This window comes from Lagenorhynchus albirostris, chromosome 4, assembly GCF_949774975.1.
Source record: "Lagenorhynchus albirostris chromosome 4, mLagAlb1.1, whole genome shotgun sequence".
Classification (NCBI taxonomy): Eukaryota; Metazoa; Chordata; class Mammalia; order Artiodactyla; family Delphinidae; genus Lagenorhynchus; species Lagenorhynchus albirostris.
Window position 1 is genome coordinate 99,237,653 of NC_083098.1, and position 19,742 is coordinate 99,257,394.

The following is a 19,742-nucleotide window of genomic DNA, read 5'->3' on the forward strand; positions in this document are numbered from 1 at the left end:
CCATTTTGTCATCATGAAGGCCCATTTTTCCAAGGTAGGAAATACTATGTATTTTATTTAATGATTTGTTATTTGATTTATATCTTTCAAATAACTAGATAATGGTATTTTGGTCTCCATTTTTACTCATGCCCAGGGTTCTGTACATGTAAGGAGAGAAAAGATAAATGTTCCCATATGCCTGGAGCCCAGAAACCTGTCCTCTACTGCAAGAATCACTTGGTGCAACAACCTCATGTTTGCTTTAACAGGATAGGTCTTGCTCTCTTTGATGACTCTAGACAGGAGATAATACCTCTTGGTTCTTCCTACCGTCTTCTGGGTAACGGTTGACCAGTGCTAACGTATATTGAGGGAAGAAGGAAATGCGGCTGGGAAAAAGGGGACTTTTTTTTCACTTTATGGCTTTCTGTATTCCCCAAAGCAAGTCAACAAATCATTATATATAAAGGAAAATAATTACTTACAGAGTCAGTGAACCTCCACAGCCTTGCCAGCCCACAGTGGAGATAATGTTTTCCACCATTATGCAGAGCATTTCTGTTCCACAACACTTTTCCTATGCATAGAAATTAGGACCTTTACAATAACTTCCACTCTACCCTTGCTCACCATTCTTAATTCTAGAAGGCTTCAAGAGAATCTTGGAATATTGTTTTCTTCTGTCTTAATCTAGATCAAATTCTAACTACTAATGTTCTTTGTGAACAGGGGAGAAAAGGCACAGAACAAAGACTTACTTTCTCAATTTTAGGTGTAACTCATTATGAATTTTCTCCAATTTTGCAGAACTGTATAATCTGACAGAATGAGGAACGGTTTTCTCTCTCTTGCTATGTACATGCCTACTCCACTGTGCCCACACTTTCATGCTGATGGCTTAATAGTATTGTTTTACACCGGCAAGGACATCACTTCTTGAGAGGCAGAACGTTGCCCAGAACAGAGTGATGTCAGAAGATGCTGGATTTACTGTGAAACTAAGCAAGCTTCCTTCAGAAGCTTCTGCTCTATAGTTAGACGCATTATCCATTGCGCCACTGGCCCCCCTAGGAGGCTTGCTTCAGAAGTTCTCACTTGCACACGTACATTCCAAAGCCCTAGAAGAGGCCCTAGCAACATATTCTCATGGTCATGTGCTTTCATGAAATTTGCAAAAGTGGGGTCCCACCTCTCTAATTTGACTTCTCCCGTTGCACATATACTTGTTAACACAAAATAATGTTGAAATGGCTATGGGCATTTTTTTTTAATCTAGCTAAGGGAAAGCTGACTTGGGATCCTTTTCGTTTGTATTTAGGGAGATATAATTACATGATTTGCAATCATCTACAATCAAGCTATTGCTAACTTTCCAGTGAAGAAATTCTCCTTTCACCCACTGTGCAAACTCACCCAGCATGACAGTACAAAGGTCAGAGTAAGAGACTGCGTGAAGGAATGATGGTGTAATCATTTGCGATGGTTTTTTTCTCATTCATGATAAGTAGTTACTTACATATCTAAGTTTTACATGTATGAATTTGTATTCTTTATCCTAAAGCAGATCTCCAAAATTATATTAGGTTCTGGCCCCATAAAACCCAGATATGTCCCTAATAGAGATTCAGTAAATGTTTAGTGTTTAATTTTATTAAAAAATTAAAAATTTAAGGGGGTAAATTAAATTCCTGAATCTTTAAATACCACTTCAGGATATCAGAAAACGTTGGGGAAAAGCATATACTTCTGAGTCAGATAGAAATGAGTTTATATCCTTCCTCTTAGTAATTTAAACTTGATCAAGTTATTTAATTTTCTTGGACCTCATTTTCCCCATCTGTAATATGAGGATAATAATACTTACTTTACAGAATTACTCTGAGGATGAAATGAAATGAGATTTATCTAGCTCTGAATCACAGAGCCTGCAAAAGGGATCTAGAAAAGTGTTAGAGGCATGTAGGTGTAAGGGTTGAGCACACAGACTCTGAAGTCAGATTGCCTAATTTAAATCCTAGTTCTCCAGCTAGTTACCTATATAATCTGGGACAAAGTGCTTTACCTTTCTGTGCCTCTGTGTCCTCATCATTAAAATGGGAATAAAAATGGTACCTATATTATAAGGTAGTTATGAAGATTAAATGAGGTAATATTTCTAAAGCACTCAGAATGGTGCCTTTGGCACAAGGTATGCTATATAAGTATATTAAATTATCAACTATTTATTTATTGAAAATCTTTATTCCTCTAAACTAGAACTGTTCTATTAGGTACACGCTATAGCAGAATAACCATAACATTATCTCTGAAAATGGGAGAAGTTTGTTCTAATTAAATCTACGTTTCTTTGTTCAGGTTTCTTGTAGTTACAGATTTATAGACAATTTAAAAAAAAAAAAGTTTTGAATCAATGGCGTCACCTTCTGCCTTGTTATTATACATAAAGACCCCAATTATACTACTTGGCTACTGCCTTCAAAAGTATTTTTATTAACAGTTAGACTAAAAGAGTTCCAACAAAAAAACTATTGTTTTCTCTGGGATCCAAGAAAGTTTAATTAAAATGCCAACATGATCAAGCAGGCTAAGAATGTTTCCTCATTATTCGAATTAAGAGTCAGTAAGATTTGATTAATATTATTCTGACTGCACAGGGTTCTGGCAGATCTGTATATTCTCATTTAGGTATTCAACTCTCATATATCCTATTAATTATCTCTCTTTTTCTCTCTGCCTTTCTCTTATTCAATATAACACTTTTTTTTCAAATGGCCTCAAGAGCTTTTTCCTTAAAATAGTAAGAATTATTTTAGGTGCTACAGCTAATTTTAGTCATAACTTTAAATACCATTTTGAGTTCATTCATATCTCAGGTTCTTCATATAAAAGAAATATGTGAGTTTTAAAAAATGGAATTTTCTTAGTCTTGATATAATTTACCGTGTAACTCAGTGTCTACCTGAAAATTAAAATGATTATTTATATTCCCCAGACTCAGAGAATTAGGGAAACATTGAACTGTGCTGATTTCTTTTTTAAATTCAGTTGGAATTGTTTAGTAATGCTTCGTTTGTATGCAGAAAGCACAACACATATTAAAATGGGTACACACTTCTGTGTTGGTTTCAAGGAAATGAAGGTGAGTCAGTTTATTGTCAAAGCTTATATATTCAGTACCCACACCAAAATTACATAAATGAGGTGACATGTTTGAAATATTCACTAGATAGGAGTCTAAAACCCAAAGTTATGACTCCCAAAGAAAGGATAACTCATTCTTTTATAGACTTACAATATTAAATTCTTGACTACATATATAATTCTGAATAGGTATATGAAATGGTTTTCTATGGGGAAAATACCTAGTTAGTACTCTTTTTCAGCCTGGTAATTATGCTGGTATTTTTAAATATGTTATGGTACCCAGAGGTTTTGGAAATGGTAATATGTTTTATCAAAATATGAATAAATGTGAGCTAGAATTATGCTGCAATTTCTGGGGAAACCATAATTCTGAATTGAATGGCTTTTTTTGTGTTTTTGAACCTCACCTGCATAAACATGAATATAAAATGTGAGTTTTAAATGAAGGGCATCTATAATTATATTCTGGTTCTTTTGTGTACTTAGTTTCCTGTCTCTGTGTGCTTATGTACATACACAAGTTTTGGGTTCTTGTTCTATGGAGCAAGAACCCCCCTAAACTACAATGATATTGAGAGATAATATATTAAACACAACTGCATAAAAGTGTCGCTGTTTTTTGTACTTGAGTTAGTTTCTTTTTTTAATTTTATAATTCTTTGTTTCCTTATTTAAGAACGAGAAAGAGAACACAAAATATACATACTCTTCCCCACGTGCCCACTACATTCACTGGAAGCTACTGCACCTGGACCTTTTCACCCTCCGGGTATGGATTTATGTCCTCAGAAGGTAGCATTCTTCACACGGATTTTATACACAAAATGCTTTCCAATTTCATTTATACAGGCTGCATTAGGTAGAGAATGGAAAGAATTATTATGATTTTAATTATTATAATTTCACATGATAAAAAAGCCTTTATCTCTCCAGTTCTTTATTGATGATATAAAGAAAGGAACTCTAAGTGATGAAGTGTCTTTTTTAAGAAATGAAGAATTAAAGGTCTTGAATGACAGTGGCAAGGAAAATTCTTCCTTGAGGAGAATCACATGCAGCATTCTGATTCTCTCTTTGATGGCAAAAGGAAAAATACAGTATGATATGGTAATGCTGTGATCATTTTGCGGCAAAATGGATGAGAGCCAGTCACTAACTGTGCTAAATCCTAATTCCCCTTACTGTGCTGTTTCTTCTTACTTCATGTTTCAGGTTTAAACTAAAACGAAGAAAATTTTTTTTTCCGTGTTGATGACAGTCCTCGGTGGAAAAATTCACATAAAATATTTAGCTAATGCCTTATGTATAGTGAGTGCTTAGCAAATGATAATTCCTATTTCAAAATCAGGTTTTAAAAAATAACCTCTTTACCATCTCTCACCGTAGATGTCCTTTCTCTTGAAAACTTATACCTTACTACCATGCTTACAATGTACAACAGCATTATCTTAATAAAATATTTATTATCATTTTCCCATAATTCCTTTTAATTTTACTACTCATTTGCTTTTAAATTTGTAATTTTAAGAGGCACTCTTTTCTTTCCATTCCAAAATCGTATGTTCAGATTTTTATTTATTCACTAAATGTGTTTTGAAACAAAGTTCCTCTCCTCTAAATATGAAATATTTTCATCATGTGCACAATTTTTTTGTTTAAGGAATCTCTTTGTATTTTATTTTACCAGCAATTGTTGCGTCTACAAACTGCAGTAACATGTAAACCAGCATTTTTCCTTAACTGTGAATTCATGAGAACATAAGAAGGTTATGTAATTTAATTTTCTTTATAGGTTCCTCAATTTTGTTTCTAAGAAATTAAAAACTCCCACAACCCCAGCCTCCTGAACAATCAACAATTAAGTTAAAACTCAGATTTAATAAACAGTTTGGAATGAAATTATGTTTAAACTTGAAAGTTAGTTGGAATTACAAAAGTGAGTAGGAAAAATGCTAAGTAACAATTTGTACACTTCCCAACTCTGCGTTGTCCACAAGAAACCCACTTTAAAATATAGAGATGCATACAGATTAAAAGTAAAAGGATGGAGAAAAATATACCATGAATGTAACAATTTGTTCTGGTTGAAGTTAAGTGCTTCCCTTTGTGATGGTGCTTAATTTTAACTACATAAATTGCATTCAGGATGCATGAGCTCCTTTATCTAATCATAGGCTGCCAAAAATCTGTTTAGAAATTCACCTGGGTTAATCTGCATATTATTGTTCCTCAGTTTGGAAAATGAAGCTTTGGACAGAATCCATGATCTGTGTGTGTTGGTTTGCCTGAGCAATTGTTTTCCAAATGCATATTAATTGTATTTTTGTTATTTTTTAGCTCTAATCTCTCTAGGTCCTTGTGCCCTGAGCCCTTGGATAAAGACAGCTGTTATGGGGATCTGAGAAATGGATTCCAAGTGTAACTGTGGAACTCTTGGAGACCATGACCTTCCTGAGCGCATGCTCTTCCGTCCAGTGAGGGACACTAGGCAGCAATCACTGAAGGCCTTCTAAATGTCTCCTCATAATCTATAGTGAATCCCAACCACCACTAGCCCCGCAAATGCCTAAAAATTAGTGGTCCAAATTGGGAAGATCTGTACACTACAACCCCAGTGGAGAGCCAGCTTTTTTTAAAATTAATTTTTATTGGAGTATAGTTATTTACAATGTTGTATTAGTTTCAGGTGTACAAGTTATACATATATCCACTCTTTTTAAGATTCTTTTACCATATAGGTCATTACAGAGTATTGAGTAGAATTCCCTGTGCTATACAGTAGGTTCTTACTAGTTATCCATTTTACCTATAGTAGTAAGTATATGTCAATCCCAATCTCCCAATTTATCCCTCTCCCCCTTCCCCCAGGTAACCGTAAGTTTGTTTTCTACATCTGTGACCCTATTTCCATTCTGTAAATAGGTTCAACTTTTATATTACTGATCATAGTAAGGCTCGGAGAAGGCAGGAAAAGTCTGTCCAACTTTGTTTAAGCCAAAGTTTCCCAAATTTTTTTCAGGTATAGTATAGTTTTTATTGAATTATGATTAACATACAATATTATATTAGTTTCAGGTGTACAACATAGTGAATTGATATTTTTATACATTGTGAAATGATCACCACAAAAAGTCTAGTTACCATCTGTCACCATACAAAGTTGTTACAGTGTTATTGACTGTATTCCCTAAGTGTGCATTACACCCCTCAGACTTATTTGTTGGGTCTTTGTTGATGTGCGTGGGCTTTCTCTAGTTGTGGCGAGCGGGGGCTACTCTTCTTTGTGGTGCACAGGCTTCTCATTGCAGTGGCTTCTCTTGTTGTGGAGCGTGGGCTCTAGGTGCACGGGCTTCAGTAGTTGTGGCATGTGGGCTCAGTAGTTATGGCTTGCAGGCTCTAGAGCACAGCCCCAGTACCTGTGTCGCATGGGCTTAGCTGTTCTGCTGCATGTGGGATCTTCCCAAACCAGGGCTCGAACCCATGTCCCCTGCATTGGCAGGTTGATTCTTAACCACTGCACCACCAGGGGAGTCCATGACTTATTTTATAGCTGGAAGTTTATACCTCATAATCCCCTTCACCTATTTCGTCTGCCCACCCCCATTCCAGACCCTCTGCTGACCACCAGTTTGTTCTCTGTATCTGACTCTGTTTCTGTTTTGTTTTGTTTGTTCCTTTGTTCTGTTGTTTAGTTTCCATATATAAGTGAAATTGTATGGTATTTCTTTTTCTGTTTCTGACTTATTTCACTCAGCATAATACCCTCCAGCTTCATCCATGTTGCTGCAAATGGCAAAATTCCATTCTTTTTTATGGTTGAGTAATATTCCATTATATGTATGAGACATATATATAGATATATATGTGAGATATTCATATAGGTTGCTTCCATAGCTTGGCTATTATAAATAGGGTTGCAATGAACATAGGGTTACATATTTCTTTTCAAATTAGTGTTTTCATTTTTTTCAGATAAATACCTAGAAGTTGAATTGCTGGATCATATGGTAGTTCTATTTTTAGTTTTTTTGAGGAAACTCCATACTGTTTTCCAAATTTACTTGAGCATGAAATCCTTTAAACAAAACAGCTATAAAGACTTTCCCCTTTTTACTTTTATCTGTTTTCTGAGTTTTCTGCAATGAAAAACCATTACTAGAAAGGAAAGCAACAAATGTATGGAAAGTGAAACAAAGTTGTTTAAGTTGCCACACTAGCACAGTACAATGCCTGTGAGCTGTCACTGAGATCCTGACTTTCCTCACATTTTTCCCACATATAAAGCACAGCCAAAATCACGTTCTCTGACTCAGGTTATTGTTTAGAGTGGCATTTCTCAAAGCATACTCTATAGACTATTAGTTCCCAGAGATGTTAATGAATGTTCCAAAAAAAAAGTTTCAAAGTCAAAAAAACTTGGATTCTACGAAGTTGTAATTGGGCTTCTCAGAACCTTTCACATTCTAATGCCTATTGTACATTTCCAAAAGAGATGAATTTGCTATGTTTCACCAAATTTATTTGACCATAGGTCTTCTTTTTGTTAGAAATATCTTGAGGGGTATTTTTCTACCAAATACACTTTGGAGAATACTGGTTTCAAATTTTAGCTCAGCAAGTGCTTGGAGACACAGAGAGGGTGGGGATTAAAATGTTTTTCAGCATTTGACCTAAAACCCTGGCTGAGCTCTGAGAATTGTTGGGGACAATTTGCAAATGCAGGGACTTTGGTTTTATATGTCAAGGAAAGATATTTCATGATGATGACAATGAATTTTATATACATAACCAAAATATATTTCTCTAACTGAATGAAAGAATGTGTGTGTGTGTGTGTGTGTGTGTGTGTGTGTGTTTTCCTTTCATTTGGTCAACCAATTCTGTGCCAATTCTATACCCAAAACAGAAGTACTGTAGTACTAAGGATACAAAGACACTTAGTTGAGTCAATGACCTTTAAGGTTTGTAGTCTCTTTGGTGAGGCAGCCATACAAATAAACCCAGTATGATGATAACTGTAGGGACAAAGCTATGTCTAGGCAGCCATGGGAGCAGAAGAAAGAGACCCAGAGGTTTGCAGAGATTTGTTTCAGGAAAGTGTTTCTAGAAGAGTAGGTTACTGAACTGAGACCCGCTTCCCAACACTGCCCCCACCTGAAGATTATAAAGCATGGAATTGCATTCTATAAATTTATCTTCTTTTTGTACCTCTGACAACAATGGCAATCTCTTCAAAATTTGAATTGAAAACTCTGTTTACCCAGTGGTAATAAAATAATGTCATTAAGATAATAAATGTGACCTCCTGGGCTTTATATAGAACAAGAAATTATCACTAACAAAGACAGAAAAATAGTATTGGTTCCGAGAATGAGGTGGGCCTATCATTCAGCTCATCCATTTTGAAGAAATACTGAAAATCTTCTCTTTTTGCTGACTGCAATCTGCCGCTGAATTGAACCTTTGAACCATTGAATCATTAATTTTAAAAAATCGCATTTTGCCAGCCAATTACTCAGCTTTCTGTGACATGATCAATGATGTTAAAGGTTTTCAGCTTGTTGTATTAATCAATTAAGCACAGAATATAAACAAAAAACAACTGTCAGCTGATCTGGGTCCATTGCTGATGAACTGCTGTTTAAAACAATTAATAATGAAGTAATGCTGGAAAACTAAGGGCAAAGGCCTAATTGATTTTTCCAAAGTAAGAACATTCTAAATGCTCAATTAGTTAATAATTTGCCTACTAATTGATTTCTTCAAGGTGTCTGACTAGCAAAATTGAGAAAGATTCTATAATCACTATCCTTCTACAAAAAGCTTGTTTCTAGGCATCTAGGAAGGTTAGAAGATCAGTTTAGACTCCCATTAATAGTGTAGGAAACTTTCTCCAAGGATGAAAAAGCAACTATCAAAAACAAAGAAATCATCAACTAATAAAAGTCTGGGGAGCCTTCTATGAAATGAACCAATTTCATGAAGAACATTAATAAATTAAATAGGGAAAAATAATGAAATAATGCAAATATCTATTAGAAATAACAGACATTATGCATTTGCATAAATGCAAAAGGAGAAGTTTGAAACTGAGAGACGTGATTAAAATGCTTTTAATTGCAGGTAATGAACTAAATAAAGAGAAATTAACATATGAGCGTACTAAGAATTCTTCTAATTATTTTTTATTCTCTAATTGTATCTTTTCACTGTACAGGGCAGGTTACAAGACTTTCTGGTAATGGAACCTTATGAACAGTATGTAGATGGTATAATAGAGATTATAGGTATCAAAAACAATCCAAAAGCATCCTGGGGGTAGATTACAATGCTAATAGTATGAATAGTAGTAGCTAACATTTATTAAATATTTACTATGGGTTAGCCATTTTCTAAGCATTTTGCATAGACTGGCTAATTTAATCATTGTAAATTCCTATGAGAAATTGTCTTTCCAGAGGGCAGAATTTGAAGACAGTCTAGTCTCAGGATCCTAGTCTCAGGATCCACACCCTTCATGTCCCATATTTTATGAAACCATGTACTATTTTAACAACTGATGTAGATTTTCTTGTTTAAGCTCCAAACAACCCTACCTGTTAGGGACTATTTTATCTATATTTTACCCACTTAGAAAGTCTGGTTAAGTAATTTGCTCAAGGAGCACTGGGCCAATATATAGTATCTTAGGAAATTACAGGACTAATAGCAGAACACATGGTCTTTGGGCACCAGTGTGGACAAACACACCAAGCTGGTGACCTTAGATTTTTAACTGAGGGGTTTGATTCAAATTCCTTACTGTTCTTCCCTCTGTCACTCCTCCCACAACTTTAATACAACCATCTGACTCGACTTCTTTTTCCAGGGTACTGTGAAAATATTTTTAACAAGTACAAATTATGTGTAAAAATTATAAAGTAGAAAGATATTTGCACGAGTATGAATATACAGGTTTATGTGTACAAATATTCTAACTTCATTACTGTTAATTGCCTTATATGATAGCCATAAAAAACATTAGCTTAAAATATCAAACATACGTTGGTTGTTGAACTAATGGCCAGAAAACAATTCCATCCTTAAAACCCTCTGTCAAGGCAGGGTTGCAGTGGACCAGGAAGCTGGAGGAAGGAGGCAGATGGGAGTCCACCCTGACTACAGGGGCAGGAGCTGGGACCCAGAGTCCAGACTTTGGTCTCCAGCTTCACAGAAACACATGGTGAGCTGTAGCTCCATGAGGTAACACCAGATGATCACCAGCTGGCCCCAAATAAAGGTTGCAAGTCTTTTCCTCCAGCACTTCCTATCTTTTGGTTTATCCTGTAGGTAAATAGAGATGCAAATAGAATGAAGCCATAAATACATTTTAAAGAATCAGGAGCATCCAAATTTCTTCTTGGTTTGATCCTGAATAACCCTGTGTTAGAACTGCCTGTTATGTATAAAAGATAAGAATTCTTTTTTTCTTTTATTTTTTAATTTTTATTGAAATATAGTTGATTTACAATGTTGTGTTAGTTTCAGGTGTACAGCAAAGTAATTCAGATATATGTGTATATGTATATATTCTCTTTCAGATTCTTTTCCATTATAAGTTATTACAAGATATTGAGTATAGTTCCCTGTCCTATACAGTAGGTCCTTGTTGGTTATTTTATATATAGTAGTGAGTATCTGTTAATCACAAATTCCTAATTTATCCCTCCACCCCCACTTCCCCTTTGGTAACCATTAAGTTTGTTTTCTACGTCTGAGAGTCTATTTCTGTTTTGTAAATAAAGTCATTAGTATCATTCTTTTAGATTCTACATATAAGCCATATAATATGATATTTGACTTTCTCTGTCTGACTTATTTCACTTAGTATGATAATCTCTAGGTCCACCCATGTTGCTGCAGATGGCATTATTTCATTCTTTTTTACGGCTGAGTAATATTCCATTGTGTGTGTGTGTGTGTGTGTGTGTGTGTGTATATATACACACACACATATATATATATATATCACATCATCTTTATCCATTCATCTGTCAGTGGACACTTAGGTTGCTTCAAGATAAGAATCCTTAATTAGGGATTTAAGATTCTAACCCAAGATCCTTTCTTTCCTTATTTTGAAATTGGACATCAGCTTTCATACTGCTTTGTGGAGTTCTGAGGATTAATCAGATAACTTATCCAGTGTGTGTCGACATAGGCTAGCACGCATGTTAGTCAACCTCCCTCCGCCTCTACACCCACACCCATCAGCTCTCCTTCCCTCTTCCTTCCTCACTGCACTGAAGAAACAAGAGCTGTGTCCAAGTGTTGGATTAGTCAGCCTTCCAGCCTCCAGTCCCAGTCAGCCAGTTCAAATCCCCCAAGCTGCACACTTTCTCACCATCTCTGCTCCTCCCTGTATGTGGCTGTCTGTGGGTCTTCCTGGCCTTAGTGAAAACCTAGGGTTCATTTTCCTTTTTCCCTTTGACCCTGCCCCTGCTCAGTCAACCATATGCATTGTCTGAGGGTGGGAATTACCTGGAATATAGGGAACTAAGAGTTATCCTGCCTTTGGAGTTCCGGAATTCACTCCTGAACCTCATAGTTTAAACAATACACTTGAAATTACATTCTTTTAATTTATGAGTGCCAGGATTTTTTCTTCTCTCTCTCTCTCTCAAAATACCTGCAAAAATTGGGTTTTACATATGGAAAGTTGCACTCCAAAGAAACTGAGTCATAAACTATATGTCTAACACTAGATTGGAAAATAGGTAGTGGAGGAACCAGAATCCAATCTGGATAAGTAGATGAGGGTGTCCTTCTGAGAGAAGAAAATAATGTCAACTGCTGGTCTCTGAGGAAGTGAGGCAAGCAAGGCTGGGGAGGTAGAAAGGAAGCATGATAGAAAGCACAGGTGGGTTTAGGGAGAACCCCGGGACAAAGGGACCTCAGCCTGTGCAGCACACTTTGGTGGTGACACAAAGACGTCACCACCACAACCAGTGGCAGCACCAGTGTGCGACTGCATCGGAAGCAGCATTGGAAACAATGGCAGGCTGTTTCTGGGCAGACAGGACCTGAGTCAACCCACTGAGATTTCTTCAGCTCTGGGGAGCATGAAAAAGCATCCAGAAGTGTCTCATGTTCTTGAGAGGATAAGAGAAGTGTGTGGGAAGGGACAGCAAATGGAAGAGAACTTTCATCAGGACAGGACAGATCTTGAATGAGTGCATTAACCTGATACTAGCAACAATGAGGAGGAACTACATGAAGTTTTCTTCATCAAGTGTGACCATTCAGGATAACATTTACACATAGTTATCTCTTTCTTTAAAAGTGTATTCTTTTAATGCCTGCATTTGTGCTCTATAAACTATTATGCCCTCCCTACAGGGGAATCAGTTGTTTTGGAGAGATGTCTAAGCCTTTCTAGATTCGCTAAAATGGATTGGAAGTTTCATCATAATGAATTGAAAAATGGGTATGTTGACTAAGAGTAATATCAGCTTGAATAATTTTAATATGCCACAGACAAAAGTATTTTGTAGAGTACACTCATGTTTAGAGCAGCATTATTCTCAACAGCCAAAAGGTGGAGACAACCCAAGAGTCCACAGATAGATAAACAAGATGTAGTATATATACATGCAATAGAATATTATTCACCCTTTGAAATATGGAATTTTTGGCACATGCTACATGGATGAACCTGAGGACACTATGCTGAAAGAAATAATCCAGTCACAAAAGGACAAATACCGTATGACTCCATTTCTATGAGGAGTCTAGAATAGTCAGATTCATAGAGATGGCAAAATGGTAGTTGTCAGGACCCGCGGGAAAGGGGAATGAGGAATTATTGTTTAATAGATACAGAATCCCAGTTTTGCAAGATGACAGGAGTTCTGTGGATGGATCATGGTGATGGTAGCCCAGCAAAGTGAATGCACTTAATGTCACTGAGCAGTGCATTTAAAAATAGTTAAGATAATAAATTTTGTATTATATGTATTTTACTACAATTAAAACTTTTTTTAAGATTAAGACAAAAAAAAAAACACATCTTGTAGAAAGACAAGAACTTCTGATTGTCTGTATCCACACAGCTCCTTCACAGAAATCTTTAAAATATATGCTCCTCCCTACAAGGAATTTATGTGACTACCCAGGGCTTTATAACTGCCAATTTCACATAGAAGTCTCCTGAATTCAAATCCAATGCTCTCCTATTAACTCTAATAAATGTACACTTGAGTATATGTGAGCAAATAACATATACACAGTCACACAAATACAAGTATAGTGTGTGTGGTTTTTATTAGGAGACAAAGTAATAAATGCATTTTGCTGAGCATTTTCATGTTACCTTGGATTTGCGAATTTCAAACCAATATATTTTTAAACAAAAAGTATTTTCAAGGTGTTTTTGAGGTCCAATAATTTTAAGTGTACTTACAGACTTTGTTCTTTGAAATGGTAAATCAGGTTTACTAAGTACTAAAATACTAAATGGCTAATTTCATTGTTTCTAACTCTAAACCAACAAAAATTTATCCTTGCCTGCTCCATTAAAAGTGTATATGAGGGCTTCCCTGGTGGCGCAGTGGTTGAGAGTCCGCCTGCCGATGCAGGGGACACAGGTTCGTGCCCCGGTCCAAGAAGATCCCACATGCCGCGGAGCGGCTGGGCCCATGAGCCATGGCTACTGAGCCTGCGCATCTGGAACCTGTGCTCCGCAGCGGGAGAGGCCACAACAGTGAGAGGCCCACGTACCGCAAAAAAAAAAAAAAAAAAAAAAAAGTGTATCTGAATTTCATATACTGCCATTTTTATTGAAGTCCAATAAAAAATCTACTTATTGCATGTATTTGAAATACAAAATACATAGCTGTCTTAAAATTGAGAATTATTTTAATGTTTATACAATATTTAGACATCATTAAAAAGAACTTACAAGTTCTAACAGACTAAAAGCTTACATTTAAAATGGTAAAAAGAACAAATATATATCTGTGATTGTATGTTTAAAAGCTTATTTTATTACAGTTTATATTTATCTCAAGTTTTATTTGCTGTAGATTTTAAAAGAAATAGAACTTTTAGTTTCACACCATTATACTTGGAAGGGAAGAAGCATTTTATGATAAAGAGCATTGACATGGGAATTGGATGTCCAAGCTCTTCTGCTCTGCCTTCTTGAACAATTTCACCTCCTTTGAGCTCATCTTTCTCCACAATAAAATAAAGAAGTGAGAGTAATTGGACTTGAATATCTTTCCATCTTTTATATTCTAAGACCTCATGCTCTTGAGAAACTAATGGGCATGTCAGCAGACTGGGCTGCATCTAAGCACTCATTGCAAGGTAGACCCATGCTCTTTCTTTCAACCAAGTTGGACTAAACCAGTTCAACTCATTAATTAATGATGATAAGAATAGTAGCAAGTAAGATTTATTGAGCACTCACTGTGTGCCAGGCACTGATTATCGTAGATTGATTCCAAGAACAGCCCCAATTTCCCAGTCCCACCGCATATCCATGCTCGCTGTGACATGACTTTGCAGCTCTTCTTGTCACAAGGTGGAACCAATCTCCTCCGCCTCTGAATCTGGGTTTGTTTTGTGACATGCTTTGTCCCACAGAATGCGACAGACGTCATTCTGTGCTAGCTCTGGGAACTCTGCCGCCACCAGAACAAGCCCAGGTTAGCTGCCAGGAGATGAATGAACACATGATGCAGAGAGTTCTCCTAGTCAACACTCCAGACATGTGAGAGAGCCCAGCCAAGATCAGCACATTTCCTAACACACCTACAGCTCGCCACAGACGCAGGAGTGAGACCCCAGGCGCCCAGCTCAACAGAACCACCATGCCGAAATAATAAAGGGATATTGCTTTAAGCCACCAAATTTTGGTTTGGTCTGGTACACAGCATCATTGTGACAGTAGATAATTAATCCGCTCTAAGCACATATGGTTTTCTCCTTTACTCCTCACAACAGCCTTATACAAGAGCGATAAGGAAGTTGAGGCATAGAGAGTTTAATTTGCCCCAAATCACAAAACTACTATACTTTACATATTATAAGAGATCACCAATTGCAAGAGGCACCATTATTTTATATTCCACTGAGAAAGGTAGAGTGCAATTTAAAATAAGACACGTCCTAATTTCTGAGATGTCAAAACATAAGGAAGAATTTCATGGTTTCCTGTTTCAGTGGTTGCCAGGGGTTAAAGAGGAATGAACAGATGAAGTACAGAGGAGTTTAGGGCAGTGAAATTATTCTATAAAATGTACAGCACCGGGCTTCCCTGGTGGCGCAGTGGTTGAGAGTCCGCCTGCCGATGCAGGGGACGCGGGTTCGTGCCCCGGTCCGGGAAGATCCCACATGCCGCGGAGCGGCTGGGCCCGTGAGCCATGGCCACTGAGTCTGCGCGTCCGGAGCCTGTGCTCCGCAACGGGAGAGGCCACAACAGGGAGAGGCCCGCGTACCGCAAAAATAAATAAATAAATAATAAAAAACATGAAAAACACAAAATGCATCTTAGAATTGATGAAATGAGGGAGTGATGGGGCCAGGTCTTTGGGCTGGTCATTTTACTTATTTGAAATAATTTAAGGCACTTGAGTGTTCAACTGCTAGTTTGCGAATGGTAGCACATCTTGCAGCTCTCTAGAGTGGCAGATGATGTGTAAGGAACCTGCTCCTCTTAAAAATCCTTCGTTAGTGTTCTGGGATTTAAATTTTTTCTCTGCCCAGTTCTACGAACTGTGTTATTATCCCTTATGCTCCAACCAGGACTTCTCTTCTTTGCTGTCTACTTCATTGCCTGCATTATTTCATTAACATTTCCTCCGTCTAAATCCCTCTCTGGTTGGTCTTCTAAAAATTTCTCCCATTTATCTATGTCTCTTAGAAGAAATTAGATGCTCACTTACTAAATATAGTATTAATGAGACCTAATCACTAGTGCTGAATTAGATTAATTACCTTGCTTGTTTGGAATGTGACATTCATCAATCAATTAATATTCCACATATGTGTGATTGCCCCACTGTATTTCCTAAGACAGATTAGTCTGACGGTGGTTTTCAGAGGTAGAGAGACCAAAATCAAATATTGCTTCTTTCTGCCACTCACTATTTATATAACCTTGAACAAGGTACTTAACATCTTAAGATCCAGTGTCTTCATATAAAAATGTATATAAACACACTTCAGCCTGTATCATTCAGGTTTTGTTCAAAGAAGCAGAATTACTAGAGGGAGATAGAGATAGAGTTAGAGACAGAGATACAGATACAGATATAGGTATATGGATAGATGATTTATTCCAGAGATTTTATCTTATACAGTTGAAGGAGCTGATTAGACCATCTAAGTGAGGCTGTTCCTTCTGTGTCTGTTGTTATAGCCCAAAGTCAGCAAGTTCAGCAGTCTAGAAGAGGAGATAAGCATGAAATCAGGAAATAAGTACATATAAGAACCTTTGAGGCTGAGAGGAATCCACAAGATGTTCTGGAACCAACACTGGTCTTTCACTGTCTCCACACCTCCAGCATCAATGATAGGGGTATCCTACTGGATAAAGTGCTCATCACTTTTTTTAAAGCTGCCTAATATTCCACTGGTTGGGGCAAATTCTGGAAAACAAGATACAAGAAGACCAAAAAAGGGCTTCCCTGGTGGCGCAGTGGTTGAGAGTCCACCTGCCGATGCAGGGGATGCAGGTTCGTGCCCCGGTACAGGAAGATCCCACATGCCACGGAGCGGCTGGACCCGTGAGCCATGGCCGCTGAGCCTGCGCGTCTGGAGCCTGTGCTCTGCAACGGGAGAGGCCACAACAGTGAGAGGCCCACGTACCACAAAAAAAAAAAAAGAAAGGACAAATAAATAACTTTAGAAATTTAAAACAACCACAGATGCATTATGGATGAAAACATCATGAGGTTGTAAAAACTCTTAACCAACAAATTTTAAAACTTAAGCGAGAAGACAAACTTTTAGAAAATATTGAATTACCAGAGCTGACTGAAAAAGAAATAGAAAACCTAAATGATCCTAAAACCAATAAATAAAATCACTCATTTAAGATCTGTCCACAAAGAAGCTCTATGTCAGTTTTACAGTAATCATCTACCTAATTTTTATTTCAATCTTACACAAATTCTATGAAAGAATTGAAGAAGTAGGAACAATTCCCAAATCATTTTGTGAGGCTAAATACTTGACACAAATACTAGGCAAGGATGATTCAAGTAAAGTAAATTATAGAAAAATCTGACATATGAACACATATGCAAAACCCCCAAACCAAACAATGGCAAACCAAATGCAGCAATGAATAAAAAAAGACATCATGACCAAGGTGGGTTTCTTAGAGGACAGGAGTCTGGCTGAACTTCAGAAAATCTTGTCATGAACTCTTTCTGGTAATATGGCAGGTTGGGCAGTCAGGTAAGTAATAAGGGTCACTAACTGACGCTTCCTCTGAAACCAGCTGAAAATTCAAGATAACAGGTTTTAAAATCATCTTCTAAGCATTAAAGGGCTAGATGGAAAGTAAGTAACACATCGACCAAAAACTAAAAAGAGGTGGACACCCAGAGAGCAATGGAACTTGAGCCAGCCTTACATGGGAGAGCATTCACTGAATCCTAGAAAATGAATTCTTCATTTTTCACAGCCTTACAGGTATAGGAAACTAGGCCCAGGACCACCCAAAGTAAGGAAGATAATAGGAAATACTCTCTCCCAAAGCTGGAATCCCAAATCCTTAAAATAAGGATAAACTAGAAGTAAAACTTTCATTCCATATCCTCAGGGATCTACAAGGAAACTTACCTGTCAGAAGTGTGCCCCTTTAGCAGAGAATTTTGTTTAAAACCAACCTGGGAAAGGGATGACATGGTGTTAGATAGAAAGGACTTCATGGTGATTTCCATAACCAAAGGCTAGGAGGGAAATCTGGAAGTTGAAGAAAAATGTTATGTGAGCCAGAGATAACAAGAGAAGGAGTTGGAAAGGGAGAGTTTGAGCGGTGAAATCTATAAGCAAGAGGGAAGTGTGATGGCGATAGAGGGAAGATGGAAAACAGGGGATATTAACTATTGTTGTAGACAAGTGCTATTAAAAAGAAAACCACAGACTCAGAATTTGAATACAAGATGTGGCTACTTATAAGAATTACATTACTGGAAGGCAGAAGAGGTCTCATCACCCTGTGGCTGAAGACTACCACGTGCCTATAGCTCAATGCATAAAAAAGGTTTCCACTTATGCCTGAAGACCCCCTTGAACATTGCCTTGTGGTCAGCAGGGAAAGGAAAGGTCTCTTGCCAGTCAGACAGGGAAGATGAAACACTTTGACATTCAGCAGGGGAGAAAAAGATGGACTTTGAGAGGTGTTTACAGTATTCATCTGGTAAATATTTAGGCTTTCTAGGGATTATAGTATTTGTGCAGAGATGTATAAACTCAAGGATTTCTTTGATAACTGAGATGTTGTTTTTAACTTTTAGAACATGTGGCAAGAACTTCTGTTGATTGTGGAGGGGGTGAGTTCCACATCAAATGCCCCTCTCGGGATAAACAAACCTGCCAGTTTTTACTTGGACATTTATCAGGCTATAAATCTGCCTTTCCAAAGCTTGTAATTGTTCATTATCTCTAAATTCCCCTTGAGGATGGTGAACACAGTAGAGCCAGGGAAGGAGGGCTTTCCTACTGGCGGCCACAAAATAACCAAGTGGATTTCTAGTTCACAGCAGTGGTCCTGAGGTTATTTGCCCATCATCTCCCAAATCGTTGAGAATTTGTTGTGGACTCCCCTCAGCCAGAGACAAATGCTCCAAGATGTTTGCCTTTTCCCATTTGAAGTCTGAGGCCGACACAAAGTGGTAAAAACTCGGAGTCCTTTTCTGGACTTTCCAAATTTAAGTGGTATCTGTGATTTAAAGAAACCCACCTCGTTTTTTGTGGTCATTCTGACATAGCAAAGATTTCAAGTTCACAGTTCTCTGGTTTACAGTGTTGGAGAGATTTGCGAGATGTGTGGATACATAAGGGTTATTCCAAGAACGGTTCAGCCATAGGGGTGGTCAGGAGAATTTCACAGGGCACAGTCCACCCAGGCGCAAGGTACTTTTAGTCCAGAATTCCTTTGCACAGATCCAGTCTCCAACTGGAAAGACCGTGTTGCTGTGGAACACGATTGACCTGGTAGCACACATACAAGCAGAACAGGATTACAGTCAGAACAAGGCTTTGTAAATGACACTTCAACGATCTCCACTTCAGAGAAAAACAGTCAGAATGTGAGCTGGAACCTTTATGCATCATTCCCGATGATTTCAGTGACCTGAGTTCACCAGAGGGCAGAATTGCAGCTCACACCTCCATCCTGATCACTAGAAGTTCGCAGGCCACTTTCACCCACATTCACTGAGAAGTTACTTGGTCTTTCCTTAACATGACAGTTTCCTTTCTCTACTTTGTCAGAGCACTGAGGGTAGGGGAAAATTATGTTGATAATTGATGTATTTAGGATTTCACATACATATGGAAATCGTATCCTATAAGATGAGAACCTCGATCTAAGTCTACAATCCCCAGCAAGAAACCTA